At 31.2% G+C, this 17,775-nt stretch overlaps 1 pseudogene; it reads left to right on the plus strand.

Moving 5' to 3' along the window:
• The window catches only part of LOC120126475, a 36,680-nt pseudogene that overhangs the window by 4,346 nt on the left and 14,559 nt on the right, over positions 1 to 17,775 (plus strand).

The raw sequence follows: 17,775 nt of genomic DNA on the forward strand, positions 1-17,775 counted from the left end.
ATATTTATTTATTTAAAAATATCGGAATAGGACCTTTAGTTAATTTAAGACATCCCTTTCTTAGATATTAAAAAATAAATAAATATTAATAATATGATAATAAATAATTTAAATACAAATAAAGTAAATATATATTTTTATAAACAAGATATTTGTTTATTTTTAAAATACCAGAATAGGACATCTAGTTATTTAAGACCGTTTTTCTGAGTATTTAAAAATAAATAAATATTATTATTTAATCAAATTATGAAATTTTTATATTGTATTTCATGTAAATATGAGTGAATAAAACATAAATAAAAAATAAATAGATAATTAAAGTATTATATTTAAATTATTGAAAAATAAAGGACAATAATATAATAAAATGGCAATTAAATAATGACCAAAATAAAAGAAATTAAAACTATAGAATTAAATTAAAATATATAAAATAATGTACATAATTCGAAATATTATAAAATCTAAGTACTAACAATGTGTTTCAACCATAAATAATAAATTCGGTATTAAAATATAAATTATTAAAACATTAAGGACTAAATAAGTTATTTAACCTAAAATATATATGAATAAACATGCAAGGATTAAATTGAAATAAAATAAACTTCGAAGACAAAATTAAAAATGCCCAGAATTTTAATTCGGTGACTGAAATAGAAATTTACAAGACAGAGGACTACGCGTGTGGTTTTCCCATGTGGGAAATTACATAGAGGCCCTCCCCAAAACTGTAACATCCTAAACTATGGGTTAGTAACTAAATCGTAAAGTTTCAGAATTTGGTGACTAAAGTAGAAGAATGGAATAGTTCAATGATTATTTGGAAATATTACTTGAAAGATGTTAGTAATTATTAGATAAATTGAAGGGCAAAAGGGCCATTTGCAGGGAAAATAATTAAAGATGGTTATATATTAAACATGTGGAAGAGAAGAGGAAACAAAGTGGTTTCTAGAGTTCTCTTCATCTTTTTCTTCCTTCACGCGTGAAAACCAAGAATTAAAGGTGAGTTTTCTGATTTTTGAGTTTATGGTTAAATTTAAGGTTGATTTTGATTATTAAGTAATAATTAAGCTTAAGGAGAGCTTAATTTTTTTTGAAACAATAAGATGAAGCGAATTGAGGGAATTAAAGAAAAGAGAGGAATAAGTGAAATCTTGAAAGAGGGTTCTTTAATGAGGTTTAAGAGTGAATTTGACTTGGCATCAATCTAATTAACATGTATGAAGTGTTAGAATTGGATTTGTAACATGTTAAAATTTGGGTATGATTCTTGAATTTCATAAGGAGGAGAGGGTATGGAGGTTAAAGAAGTGATTATTGAGTAGAAATAAGTGCAAGTATGTGTATGAAAGTTAGGAATATTAAAGGAGGCGAAATATGAAGATTTGAGTTGAAAAGAGAGTGAATTTTGTGCCAATATGTAATTTTTGGATAGTGTGCATCGATGCATCTTCAATGTGTATCGATGCACTCTCAAATAAATGAACATCGAATGCAATTAGTGCATCGATGCATAAGGAGTGCATCGATGCACCCCCTTAAAATGAAAACATCGAAGGTGATTTGTGTATCGATGCATGGGTAGTGCATCGATGCACATGTTAAAGAATGCATCGATACACTGTAGAATGTATCGATGCACTTCAAGGGAAATGAAATTATACATTTCTTTGGTCTAAGAAATGATAGTTTAGAAATATTAATTAGTATATTGATATGTATCAATATATTACTATGTAGATTCAGAGCTTAAACGAGTTCCGGAATCATTGATAAGTAAGATCGATCCAGGGGAAAGATAAGAGATTGGTATTGACTAGTGAGGCCAGGTGAGTGCATACTAGTGACATGTAGTGTTTAATGGAAATAAGACTTGCGATGAGTCTATTTCCTAGAGTAATATGCATGAAGTCATGAACATGATTATTTGTTTGTTATAATTATGTGTTATATGTGATTATATGTATTACATTAATTGTATGTATGCATGACTAAAGATATTGATATGCTTTGTATATGCTATATGATTTGTGTAAAACACTATTATGTAATAATGGAAGAACATGAAATAAGTTATATGATAAAGACATAAAGAATGAAATGAACATGGGATATAAGCTACAAGTTAATGAATCATTTATATATACATATATATATATATGTGTGTGTGTGTGTGTGAACATAAGATAACTAAATATAATTCATAATATATGTTATACGTGATTACACGAGAAATGTTAAGAGACTCTATGAGGATAGTATAAATTTGAGGGCATAAACATAAGTAATGATACATAAGTTATAGGGAAGATTTATATACTTAAAGGAAACTACGGGTTATGAGTTATAAAGTGAAGAATTACAAAACTTTATGAAAGAGTATTATAGAAGTCATGGAAATTGAACTAAATAAATAGATGAAACTAGTATATAGATGATTTATGTGAATGAAAGGGGAAGTGAGATAAGATAAGTAGAAACTATGTATAGGATAGAATGAGACTATTTGAACTGGTAGTATAAACTTTATAAAAGAAGACTTAGGTAAACTCAATATATGATATAATTATAGAGCATTACTATACAAATTATATTAAAGAGTATATATAAGTATATGAGTAAGTTTATAGGTTAATGATAGGACATATAAGATTATATAAATGTATGATAATATGGAAAGTGAACTAAGTTTAATGAGGTTGAACCCTATGAGTAGAAGTTATGTGATTATAAGTAACATGATTACATGATCACAAGATATGATACGTGACATGAGATATATGAAAGAGAAAGTATATGTCATATGAAATATTATATGACTATGTGATTATATGAAAAAGAATACAATTATATGTGATAAGCTCTATGATATGTGAATCATATAAAAATGTTCTACGCGTAAGTGAACCATGTGTTTATATGTATATGTGATATGTGAATCATATAAAAATGTTCTACGCGTAAGTGAACCATGTGTTTATATGTATATGTATATGTGATATGTGATTTATATGACAATGAGCTATATGAAAGAACTACGTGATTATATGTATATGTGATCAAAGTTATGTGACCTAAGATACGTGAAAGGTGAATGTGAATTATGTGTCTATGTGAATACGTGAAATGACATAAATAATAATGCCCATGTTATGTGTCATGAGAGCTAGGGATATAGTTGGCATGCCAAGAGTCGAGGGTCTACGCGGTCCTTCGGGACATATATGTATTCTTTGGAACATGTATGAGGTCTTTTGAGACACATATTTGGTCCTTAGCATATGTATATGATTCTTGAGGAAATTTCTACGTGGTCTTTAGGGACATTTTATATGGCACTTCGGTGCAATTTTATGCGGCACTACGGTGCAATTCTACATGGCACTTCGATGCATTTATACGAGCTGTGGTGACAACATTAGAGCACAACCTCTATAGACTCACATATCTATAGTTCTCACATGTGTACATGGGCTAATAAAGAGATAATTGTGAAAACAATGTATGTAATATATGTATATGATATGTAATATGAATTGTGTGACATGATATATGTGTGATATGAGTGATTGCATCTGTTACATGATATACATGGATATATGTTGATGTATATGTGAATGAGTATAAATGACTTATATGATGATATAAGAATTTATTATAAGATATAGAATATGAACGTAAGAGATCTTATGAACAAGAAATAAGAGATATGAAGTATAATAGTATAAGAGTATGATCAAAATATAAATGATGACATGTATGTGCACAAGTATGTAATTGTTATATGTAGAAAAATATATGAGTTGTATGATTTGATAGCATAAAACAAGCCATGCATGATTAGTGGACATGAATTTCATTAGATGTGTTTTTTTATGCCTCACTAAGTCATAGACTTAGCGTGTGATTGTTTCACACGTAGGTTACAGAAGCGAAGAAGAGCAAGACAGGTCAGCATCTCACTTACAAAATTTCATATCAGAAAATAGATGATTTAAATGTGTTTGGTTAATTTGAATATAGATGGCATGTACTAATTGATTGAGTTGAATATGCTCTGATCAATTTTTATTATTTTGGTCAATTTATGTAAATAAATCATTTTTATTTTAATGAAAGTTTTAATTTTTCTTTGAATTTTGTCAAGAGTCAAAGTTTGAAAGTCAATGTGACACCTCAGACTCGTATTCGGGTCCGGTACAGGTTGGGGGTGTTACATTTAATGGTATCAGAGCTAAGGTTTAGCCGATTCTAGGCTTAAATCGAAGGTAAAGGAGTTTTAAAAATGTGTACATGCCAACATAGAGTGAAAATTTTCTGATATGATAGTGTAAAGAGTATATTGTCTTGCTAATAGAATTAGACTGTTAAGTTATAATAGAAGTATGATTATATTGATTTCGAAATGAGGTGAGAGGTAAACCTAATTGTGATAGCAATTCACCTGCCCTGGCCAGGTAGAATGAATAGCGGATACATCAGGAAGTTCCTCGTAAGATTAAATGTTGATTTCAGAAAGTTGAAATCATATCAGAATAATGATAGAATGAGTTGAGTTAATCGATCGACGGAATCGGCCAAGAGGAGTGAATTGGCAATTAAAAAGTTGGTGGAAGCTTTTGCAGAAAATTGAAAGAAGTTGCACAGCGGTTTAGAGTGGTTCGACTTTCTCAACCAAAGTCTACGTCCACTACCTTAGCTATCCACACTAAGGATTTTCCAACAAATTCACTAATTTGTTCTTTCTTTTGAGGACAAAGAGTAACCTTACAACTCCCTCAAGAATTATACCCCAATTCTTGAGCACGCTCTTTTTCAAAGAGAAATACACAAATTCGCAAACTCACAAGGAAAACCTCACAAGGCAATATGTTTGCACAATTCTAGAACAAGATAAGAACACTCAAAGATAATTACAATTGAGCACAAATTGTGTTCTTGAAAGCAAAATGAATATTGAAGGAAATTTGGCTTGATTTGCACAAACTTGATGTTTGATGCTTTCTCTCTTGTTTCTCAATGATTTCTTCTTTCTTGTTATTGATCAATGGCTTCAGAATTTGTTTAAATACTCCTTCAATTAATTTTGAACGTTGGGGATGCTCAATATAGTCGTTTAAGTGTGAAAACAATTAATAAAATTAGTTGGGAGCGTCTGTGCTTCGATGCATACCCATGGTGCATCGGTGCATCAAGTGTAAAATTCAAATATTTTGACCGTTGGACCCTTAGTGCATCGGTGCACTAAGAGTGCATTGATGCATGAAGTGCATTCGATGTTTCAAAATAGCATGAGTGCATCGATGCATCAAATGCATCCGATGTTTTCATAAAACCCTCATGGTATGTGCATCGATGTTCAAATTATTCCATGGTGCATCGATGCATGAATTGGTGCATCAGTGCATCACTTTGAAAAATTGATTTTAGGCTTGATTTTGGTTCAAAATACTTTGTGAAAATTGTTTCAAAAATATATTAAGTATAAAACACAATTTTACACATTTAGTAAGGTTTGAAATTGATCTTGAAAGACTTGTAGTAATAATTTGATATTTGAGTAATTAAATCGAATATACTTAGAAAATCATATCTTAAAATTCATTTAAACTTAATTTTTTATATCGAAACATCAAAATGTTTTAAACAATATCCCCTTTTTTGATATAACAAAACATTTGTGTAATTTTAAGATTTTCTAAAAATTTGAAATCGATTTTGAAAATTACTCCCCCTTACTCTAACACTTCTCCCCCTTTAACACTTAATATTTCTCCCCCTTTTTGTTAAATCAAAAAGACTTTAAAACGTTTTTAAACAAGGTTTTGAAAAGCATAGCTAATTGATTATAAGTAAATAGAGCTTAAGTTGCTAAGATCACAATCAAAAGAGAGATTAGCCATTAGTTTCATAATCAATATTCATAATTAAATGTGAAATGACATAATTGGTCATATATGTCTAATGATGCAAAAATAAGAAAATTCAGCCAAACCAAATATATATATATTAAGTTCAAAATCCAATCATCCTAATCAAAACTCCAAACACAATCAAACAGTTAAGAACCCAAAATAAACAATCCAGAAACATCAAAATCAATCCAAGTTTTTAAATCCAAGAAAACATAACAAGGAAACAAATTTACTCATCGGAGGATCGGGAGGAGGAGGATAATGAGCTCGAACTTCAAGAGTGAGAGCGTCCATACGTTCACGCATCTCCCGCTGAAACTCAGTAATCTGAGACTCCACGGAGGCAAACCTCAGATCAAACGACTCTAAGAAAGATCGAAAATATGGTGGCATTTGATCTTCTTGCCGTGCTGGTTCCGGTGCCAGAGGAACATCGTCAGGAACTTCCTCATCGATATCTTGCATTAGCTATTGAAGTTTTGGATCATCGTCTGCATCTGGTGCTGGAGGAGGAGGATCATGAGAAGATTTAGGAGAAGCTCGTGAATAACTAGCTCCAGAGTTTGCTTACCAGGTCGAAAGACCCAAAGATCGGTTTCCTCGTCTTGTTTCCAATATGCTTTCTTAACGAGGTGAGATTGATTTTGTTTTGTAGAGGAATGAGATTATCGAGAGAGACGTTTAGACTGAGTTTGATAAAAAGGTTACGAAGAAGACATCCATAAATTAATGTTTCGACATTTTTGAAGGAACAATGTTTATGATGTCCACTAGTTGACTAAATCTAATGTGGGGAAGATTTATTTTGATCTTATTCTTGATACAGTGCATCCACCATAAATCCCTAGTACGAAGAGAGGAGTACCTACCTCAGGATGGTCTAAACCACCACGAGATCATCAAATGAAGAAAATGATCATGATGAGATCGTAGAGTACTAATACTAGAGTTTGGAAGATAGGGATATTCCACAGTTTCATTCTCATTATATAACCCATCATCATATAGCCCAAAACGGAAAGCTGTAGTCTTGGGGTCAATATTAATATATTGGCCTAAAAGATAGGATCTAATTGCTATAGTTCCACATTGAGTTTGGTTTTGAATGCATACCACATTGGAGTAGAAAATGCGGACTAACTGATGATAGACGATAGGTTTGAGGTGAAAATTTTTATCAAACTTCCATGTTTTGAGAATCGGAAGGTATTCGAAGTCAATATCAATCATGGCTTGAAGAGAAGGCATACGCTCTTCCCGGATTCTATAAGATTGGAAAGAATTTATGTTCCTAGAGTACAATTCGTCTCTACGACGTTCAGGCATATTCAAACAGGATCTAAAGACTATTAGGTAGAGGAGGAACGGGATTAGCAGGTCGGGTAGAATGACTCGACGAAGTCCTAGGGCATTTGGGATTGGACATGGTTAAGGAATCAGAATTAGAAAGAAACATGTAATTTGAAACACATGTATGCACAATAATCAATCCCAAAACTCAATTGAGTCCGCAATAATTCAAGGTTCTCTAAACTAAATACTAATGGGCAAGGTTTTGAAAATAATTTTTTAAAAATCATAATATGTATAGTTTTCATGAAAATAACATAATTAAATCAAAAACATCAAATTTAAAAATTAAATTTAGATTTTTCAGTTTTTTTTAATTTCGAAAATTCAAAAATATTGAAAATTTGTGAGTTTTTGATGAAATTAGTTGTGAAATCTAGTTTCTAATCATCAAACAATCAATGCCCGATATAATGTTCATCCTAGAACTAATCTAAACTAGTTCTAAAATCAAAATATGATAAAATAGAGGTTTTTAGAAAAATACCTTGAAAATTTTGGATTGATGATAATGAGAAGTTGTGTTGCATGATTTAATGATAGTAGCAGGATATAGAGATAAAAAGCTTGAAGATTCCAACAGAATTTCGTTGATTTTGGCAAGAGGAGAATTTAGAGAGTGAGAGAGGCGTGCGGCTGAAGAGGGTGTAGTTTTAGGGTTTGAGATAAATGAGAAAATAAGCTTTTTAAACCCCAAAACCGATATGCATCGATGCACATTCAAGCCGTGCATCGGTGCATCTTCATGGTGTATCGATGCGCTTTCAAGGATGCATCGATGCACTGTTAGGTGTATCGATGCATTAAGCACAAAAATGTCAAAAATCCGTTTTAAACACTCAAAATGCTAAATTAATTAGCTCTAGTGGTATTGGAAACTCATATATTAAAAATTAATCATGTTCAATCAATCAAATTAATCATTAAACTACATTTGAACATAAAGTTAATTTTCACCAAAGAATATAAACTCCCCCTAACTAATAGCAATGAATGCAATCAAAAATCATTATTATAAGCATTTTTCATTTATTCTTAAAAGTGCTAAAATTATTTTAAACACTAAGTGAAGATAGTTCAGTTAAACCTAATTCTCTCCTAAGTGTCAAAATATTTCTTTGTCTAAAGGTTTTGTAAAGATATCCGCTAATTGGTGCAAAGTATCAACAAATTCTAGAACTACATATTCCTTAGCGACATAGTCTCTAATGAAGTGATGTCTAATTTCAATGTGCTTAGTTCTAGAGTGTTGGATGGGATTTTTAGTGAGACAAATAACACTAGTATTGTCACACTTGATAGGAATAGTACCTACTTCAATTTCATAATCAAAAAGTTATTGTTTCATCCATAAAACTTTTGCACAACAACTACCAGCTGAAATGTATCAGTTGTACATAATGCAACACAATTTTGTTTCTTTGAAAACCAAGAAATCATCATATTTCCAAGGAATTGGCAAGTACCAGAGGTGTTTTTCCTATCTAATTTATATCCTCTATAATCCGCATCAGAAAAGGCATGCAAGCTAAAGCTAGAGTCTCTAGGATACCAAAGTCCTAATCTATTAGTGTCCTTAAGGTATCTAAAGATTCTCTTAACAGCTAGTAAATGTGATTCCTTAGGGCATGATTGAAATCTAGCACATAAGCAAACACTAAACATAATGTCCGTCTACTTGCAGTTAGATAAAACAAAGAGTCAATCATTGACCTATATAATTTAATATCCACACATTTACCTCCTTCATCTATGTCAAGCTTTGTTGATGAGCTCATTGGAGTGTCATGAGGTTTCCCATTTTCCAGTCCAAACTTCTTGAGTATATCTTTGACGTATTTAGCTTGATTAATGAAGATGCTATCTTTTCTTTGCTTGATTTGGAGTCCCAAGAAAAATGAGAGCTCCCCCATCATGCTCATCTCGAATTCACTTTGCATTAGCTTAGAAAATTCTTGACAAAGAACATCATTAGTATAACCAAATATTATATCATCAACATAAATTTGAGCTACTAATAAATCTTTACCTTTATGTTTTAAAAACAATGTAGTGTCAACTTTCCCTTTTGAAAAACCTTTTTCAATTAAAAAGTTTGACAATCTTTCATACCAAGCTCTGGAGCTTGTTTTAAACCATAAAGCACTTTTGTCAATTTAAGAACATGATTTGGAAATTTTAAATCTTCAAAACCAAGAGGTTGTTCCACATACACTTCTTCCTTTATAAAACCATTTAAAAATGCACTTTTAACATCCATTTGATATAATTTAAATTCATGAAAACATGCAAATGCTAATAACATTCTAATTGCTTCCATCTTAGCTACGGGAGCATATGTTTCATCATAGTTTATGCCTTCTTCTTGAGTATACCCTTGAGCAACAAGTCTAGCCTTGTTTCTCACTATATTACCACTCTCATCAAGCTTATTCCTAAATACCCATCTAGTACATACAGTAGATTTATTACTAGGTCTTTCAACTAATGTCCATACTTTACTTCTCTTAAATTGATTTAACTCTTCTTGCATAGCCATAATCCAATGTTCATCATTTAACGCTTCTTTGATATTCTTAGGCTCTATGCATGAGATATGCAACATAATTACAAATATTTCTAAGAGAAGATCGAGTTGTTACCCCTTTGGATGGATCACCTATAATCTCACCATCATTGACATAGTTGTACTCTCTTGGGTAAGATATTTCCCTTTCTTCAATGATTGGATTCTCGAGAGGATCTTGAGTTTCCTCATCTTTCGTTTCTTCCTTTGATGATGGTTCTCCAACATCATGTTCAACGTCATTTATATTTATAATACCTATATCATCATTCAAACAAGAATCCTTCCTCGGAAGGGGATTATCATTGAAAATAACATGTATATACTCTTCTACAACTAAAGTTCTTTTATTAAATACTCGATAAGCTTTAGAATTTAAGGAATAACCCAGAAAAATTCCTTCATCACTTTTAGCATCAAATTTGCCAAGATTGTCTTTACCGTTGTTTAAAACAAAACATTTACATCCAAAAGGATGAAAATAACTAATGTTAGGCTTTTTATTTTTGAAAATTTCATATGGAATTTTCTTTAAAATTGGCCTAATCATTACTCGATTTACAACATAACAAGCGGTATTTGTGGCTTCCGCCAAAAGTATTTTGGCAAATTGTTTTCACAAAGCATGGTTCTAGCCATTTCTTCTAAAGTTTGATTTTTCCTCTCAACAACTCCATTTTGTTGAGGGGTTCTAGGTGCTGAAAAATTATGGTTAATACCATTAGAATTACAAAACTCAGTAAATCCAAGATTTTCAAATTCAGTGTCATGATCACTTCTAACACTAGTTATAGAGTAACCTTTTTCATTTTGGATTACTTTTGAAAATGTGATGAATTTTTCTAATGCTTCATCTTTAGTACTTAAGAATATAACCTAAGTATATCTAGAATAGTCATCTACCAAGACAAATGCATATTGTTTTCCACCCAAGCTAGTAGTCCTAGTTAGCCCAAAAAGATCTATATGGATCAATTGTAATGCTCTACTAGTTGATACATCATTAATGGATTTAAAAGAAATTCATTTTTGTTTTCCTTTAGCACAAGCATCACATATTTTATTATTACCAAATTTAAGCTTAGGCAACCCTCGAACTAAATCTCCTTGAATAAGCCGTTGCAAAACATTCATACTAGCATGTCCTAGTCTCCTATGCCATAACCAAATATCATCTCATCCTTAGAAACTAGGCATAAATTAGTCATATCAATAGAGTTTAAATGCACCATGTAAATGTTCTTATTCTATGACCAACAAGCATAATCCGATTAGATGCAATGTCAATAACTTTACAACCATTAGATTCAACATGACATTGAATCCTTTATCACATAATTGACTAATACTAAAGAGATTATGCTTTAATCCATTCACATATAAAACATTTTTAATTTGTATGGAAGAGGTATTACCTATGGTACATATACCTTCGATGTGACTTTTGAATTATCACCAAAAGTCACTTCTCCTCCATTTTTGGCGTTAAGCTCTATGAATCAGCTTTGTCTTCGGTCATGTGTCTTGAGCATCCACTATCAAGGTACCATTAGTTTGAATTTATTTCTCGTTCCTTGTAGTAATGCTCCTTTTCCTACAAACATAGATTAATTTCTAATTTTTGGTACCCAAATTCTTTTGGGTCCATATTCATTAGTTTCCAAAATCATAGTCCCCTTAGGTATCCATTTGTGTAGGATATCCTTATCTTTAGTAGTAACGAGTCCTTTAGGAACCCATATACTTCTAACAATTTTTCCATTAGAGGTTTTTTGGGGACCTCTATGATTGTAGTTTTTAAAACTTTTACTAACAAAGTTGGATTTTGAATTTTTCTCCTTTTTCAAAACGTTTTGCTCCAACTTTATCAAAAGAAGCTTTAAGATCATCAATTTTCTTTTGATGATCATCATTGACCTTTGAAAGTAAATTTTGCAAATCCAAAATTTTCTTTTCAAACTCTTCTAATTTGATTTGCAAATCTTTGATTTTGATTTCAAGATCGTTATTGGTTTTGGATATGAGTTTATTTTCATTTTTCAATTTTGAAATATCATTTTTATATTTTAAAAACAATTTCTCATAATCCGAAGCCAACCCATTATATTCCTCTAATAACTCATCATAAGATAAATCATCTAAATCAAATGAGTTAGAGGTTACCTTAGAATCTTCCCCGAATGCCATCAAGCACAAGTTTGCTACTTCTTGTTCCTCTTCATCGGAACCTTCTTCATCGCTCCATGTAGCCACATGAGTCTTGTGCTTATTCTTTGATTGACCATTTCTCTTTAATTTTGGGCAATCATATTTGACATGCCCCGGCTTTTTGCATTCATATCAAATGATTGGGTCATTCTCTTTTGGTTCATTTTTTAGGCCTTCATTTCGTTTGAATTTTCTTCCTCGGTAAGGTCTCATCATTTTTCTGAACCGTTTGGCAAACAATGTCATTTCCTCGTCATCGTCATCGTCATCTTCATCTGAATCACTCTCTTCTTTCGTTGATTTGAGAGCAACTCCCACGTTCTTCTTCTTCTCTTGTCTCCTTCTTTGGCTCGTCTCTTTTCTCAATATCTTCCTCTTCTTTATGCATCATTCCATGTGTGAGGAGAGAGCCAATAAGTTCATCGAGGGTCAAGGATTTTAATTTCTTAGCCTCGATGATCGTCGTCTTCTTTGATTGCCAAGCTTTTGGAAGAGAGTAAACTAACTTCCTTACAAGCTTGTCATTTGGAATGATTTCTCCATATGATTTGAGACTATTGACAATCGTGGAGAATCTATCGTCACAGCTTTAACATCTTCATCCGGTTTCATCCTGAAATTTTCATAGCTATGAGTTAGAATACTAATTTTAGATTCTTTTACCTTTTTTCCTTCATGAGTGACTTATAGTTTGTCTCATATCTCCTTGGCGGTTTTGCAAGATGAAACTCTCCCATATTCATCGGTCCAAGAGCACAAAAGATAATATGGATAGCTTTGGAATTGAGCTGGAACATCTCTCTCATTCACTCCACAATCTTGGATGAGTGGAAGGTTTGATATATCTATCTTCTATGATATTTCATGCTCCCATGTCACTTGCTTGAATGAAATACATCATCCTATTCTTCAATAAGCATAATTAGCTCCATTGAAGAAAGGAGGTTGTTAACGGTAATGAATCAAGACTGAAGTCAGAGTTTGAAGAGCCAGCCATTGATAACATGAAAATCGATATAACTCTTCTCAAATCGACTCAAGAGATTAAACCTTCAAATGAGTGAGGCTCTGATACAATAGTTGAGTTAATCGATCGACAGAATCGGCTAAGAGGGGGTGAATTGGCAATTAAAAGTTGGTGGAAGCTTTTGCAGAAATTGAAAGAAGTTGCACACGATTTAGAGTGGTTGACTTTCTCAACCAAAGTCTACGTCACTACCTTAGCTATCCACACTAAGGATTTTCCAAAAATTCACTAATTTGTTCTTTCTTTTGAGGACAAAGAGTAACCTTACAACTCCCTCAAGAATTATACCACAGTTCTTGAGCACACTCTTTTTCAAAGAGAAATACACAAATTCGTAAACTCACAAGGAAAACCTCACAAGGAAATATGTTTGCACAATTCTAGAACAAGATAAAAACACTCAAATATAATTACAATTGAGCACAAATTGTTTTCTTGAAAGCAAAATGAATATTGAAGGAAATTTGGCTTAATTTGCACAAACTTGATGTTTGATGCTTTCTCTCTTATTTCTCAATGATTTCTTCTTTCTTGTTATTGATCAATGGCTTCAAAACTTGTTTAAATACTCCTTCAATTGATTATGAACATTGGGGATGCTTAGTGGAGTCAATAGAGTCGTTTAAGTGTGAAAATAATTAATAAAATCAGTTGGGAGCGTCTGTGCATCGATGCATACCCATGGTGCATCGGTTCATCAAGTGTAAAATTCAAATATTTTGACTGTTGGACCCTTAGTGCATCGGTGCACTAAGAGTGCATTGATGCATGAAGTGCATTCGATGTTTCAAAATAGCCTGAGTGCATCGATGCATGGCTTGTGCATCGATGCATCAAATGCATTCGATGTTTTCATAAAACCCTCAGTGCATCGATGCATGGTATGTGCATCGATGCATGAAATGCATTCGATGTTCAATTTATTCCATGGTGCATCGAAGCATGGATTGGTGCATCACTTTGAAAATTTGATTTTAGGCTTGATTTTGGTTCAAAATACTTTGTGAAAATTGTTTCAAAAATATATTAAGTATAAAACACAATTTTACACATTTAGTAAGGTTTGAAATTGATCTTGAAAGACTTGGAGTAATAATTTGATATTCGAGTAATTAAATCGATTATACTTAGAAAATCATTTGTAAAATCTTAAAATTCATTTAAACTTAATTTGTTATATTGAAACATCAAAATGTTTTTAACAAAATGTATTCAATATTTTGAATTGGAAAAGTAATATGGAGTAATTTTGTTATTTAGCGGATAAGATAGAATACGGTGAACAAGTGTCACCATAGAGCATTAAAAGATCAAATGATGCAGTGAGAATTGGTAAAAGAGTTCAAGAATAAGTGTATCAGTGATAAACATATAAGCCATATATATATAAAATCAGAGTTATGGATTTGAAACAAAAGGATAGTATTATGTATAAGCAAGAGTGTGTATATGATAAGGATTTGCAGTTAAGATGGAAAGAATTAGAGTTGGCTAACCAGATTATGTGATGAAAAATGTATTGGAGTTATAAGATATTAAGAGATTGTCAGGTTGTGATAACTAAATATGAAGTGAATCTGAATACAGTTGTATATTTGGATTATAGCAATGTGATATACTGAAGGAAGTGAGGATTCATATGTTTGAGTAAAGTTAAGGATTGATAAGAAGAGTTTAAGAATGAATACAGTAATCAGTTTATGAGACAAAGAAAGCTACAACGTTTGACTCTCAAACAGAGTAATAGTACAGTGCACGAGGAAATTATGAGTTTAAAAAGTTGAGTACGATACGTGGAGGGAAATTTTGACGAAATAGAAGATAGATTAGGGCTTGTGCCCTAGATTGAACATTGATGTTTATTAACTGTAATAGTAACGGTGATAGAGTGGTAAGATTTGGAAAAGATATAAGGCTAAGTTAATTAAGTATGATGAATATGGATTTGGTTGTGTATTATGATCATATAGATATGATGTAGACAAAGAAATAAGTAGTTGTATAAGATTAAGGAAGAAATTATCAGTATAAGAGATGGTCAAGGAAGAGGTATGTATAAATGAAAGAATTGTCAAAGTTACGAAGATGTGATGAAGATCGGTAATCAGGGATAAGTCTAAGTGATATAAAAAACGTATGAAAGACTGAAGAAAATATATGATCTACGTTACGAGGATATTTTGAATTGTGAATGAGTAAAAGGGATAAAGAAATTAAAGGGTTAAGTATGATAAAGGTTATATGGAAGTGTAGATGATAAGTTTGATATAGAAATACGAAAAGTGTGCAAAGTAATGTGAAAAGATTGTTTGATTCTGTAAAGTATGTGTTTAATCACAATTAAAGAAGATTTAAAGTATTGTTTTGGTCAAATGAGGATGGAATAAAAGTTTGGTATAGTGATAAGATAATTAGAGATTAATGAAGAAATAGATGGATTTATGATATTGAGTAATGGAATTGGATGTTAGTTTATGTGATAAGTGACATGATATGAATGTATAAAGGAAAAAGGTAATTGAAAAGGTAAAGGATTGAAAAGTAAGTTTTCTGATGATAACAAGAAAGATTAAGTAAGTGAAGCAACATGAGAACATTAGAAGATATATTTTTATCAAGATGTTCAGTGAAAATTTGAGGACGAATTTTCTTAAAAGGGGGAGATTTGTAACATCCTAAACTATGGGTTAGTAACTAAATCGTAAAGTTTCAGAATTTGGTGACTAAAGTAGAAGAATGGAATAGTTTAATGATTATTTGGAAATATTACTTGAAAGATGTTATAATTATTAGATGAATTGAAGGGCAAAGGGTTATTTGCAGGGGAAATAATTAAAGATGGTTATATATTAAACATGTGGAAGAGAAGAGGAAACAAAGTGGTTTCTAGAGTTCTCTTCATCTTTCTTCTTTATTCACGTGTGAAAACCAAGAGTTAAATGTGAGTTTTCTGATTTTTGAGTTTATGGTTAAATTTAAGGTTGAGTTTTGATTATTAAGTAATAATTAAGCTTAAGGAGAGCTTAAATTATTTTGAAACAATAAGATGAAGGAATTGAGGGAATTAAAGAAAAGAGAGGAATAAGTGAAATCTTGAAAGAGGTTTCTTTAATGAGGTTTAAGAGTGAATTTGACTTGTCATCAATCTAATTAACATGTATGAAGTGTTAAAATTAGATTTGTAACATGTTAAAATTTGGGTATGATTCTTTAATTTCATAAGGAGGAGAGGATATGGAGGTTAAAGAAGTGATTATTGAGTAGAAATGAGTGCAAGTATGTGTATGAAAGTTAGGAATATTAAAGGAGGTGAAAGATGAAGATTTGAGCTGAAAAGAGAGTGAATTTCGTGTTCAATATGTAATTTATGGGTAGTGTGCATCGATGCATATTCAATGTGTATCGATGCACTCTCAAATAAATGAACATCGAATGCAATTAGTGCATCGATGCATAAGGAGTGCATCGATGCACCGCCTTAAAATGAAAACATCGAATGTCATTTGTATATCGAATGTTTCTTAAATTCACTCTTCACTGTAGAATGTATCGATGCACTTCAAGGGAAATGGAATTATTCAGTTCTTTTGGTCTAAGAAATAATAGTTTAGAATATATTAATTAGTATATTGATATGTATCAATATATTACTATGTAGATTCAGAGCTTAAACGAGTTCGGAATCATTGACAAGTAAGATCGATCCAGGGGAAAGATACGAGATTAGTATTGACTAGTTAGGCCAGGTGAGTGCATACTAGAGACATGTAGTGTTTAATGGAAATAAGACTTGCGATGAGTCTATTTCCTAGAGTAATATGCATGAAGTCAATAAAATTATTATTTGTGTTATAATTATGTGTTATATATGATTATATGTGTTACATTAATTGTATGTATGCATGACTAAAGATATATATATACTTTGTATATGCTATATGATTTGTGTAAAACACTATTATGTAATAATGGAAGAACATGAAATAAGTTATATGATAAAGACATATGAAATGAACATGGGATATAAGCTACAAGTTAATTAATCATTTATATATATATGTGTGTGTGTGTGAACATAAGATAACTAAATATAATTCATAATATATGTTATACGTGATTACACGAGAAATATTAAGAGACTCTATGAGGATAGTATAAATTTGAGGGCATAAACATAAGTAATGATACATAAGTATATAGGGAAGATTTATATACTTAAAGGAAACTACGGGTTATGAGTTATAAAATGGAGAATTACAAAACTTTTTGAAAGAGTACTATAGAAGTCATGGAAATTGAACTAAATAAATAGATGAAATTAGTATATAGATTATTTATGTGAATGAAAGGGGAAGTGAGATAAGATAAGTAGAAACTATGTATAGGATAAAATGAGACTATTTGAACTGGTAGTATAAACTTTATAAAATAAGACTTAGGTAAACTCAGTATATGATATAATTATAGAGCATTACTATACAAATTATATTAAAAAGTATATATGAGTATATGAGTAAGTTTATAGGTTAATGATATGACATATAAGATTATATAATTGTATGATAATATGGAAAGTGAACTAAGTTTAATGAGGTTGAACCCTATGAGTAGAAGTTATGTGATTATAAGTAATATGATTACATTATCACAAGATATGATACGTGACATGAGATATATGAAAGAGAAAGTATATGTCATAT

Source organism: Hibiscus syriacus, unplaced genomic scaffold, assembly GCF_006381635.1.
Source record: "Hibiscus syriacus cultivar Baekdansim isolate YM2019G1 unplaced genomic scaffold, ASM638163v2 tig00110458_pilon, whole genome shotgun sequence".
NCBI classification, from domain to species: Eukaryota; Viridiplantae; Streptophyta; class Magnoliopsida; order Malvales; family Malvaceae; genus Hibiscus; species Hibiscus syriacus.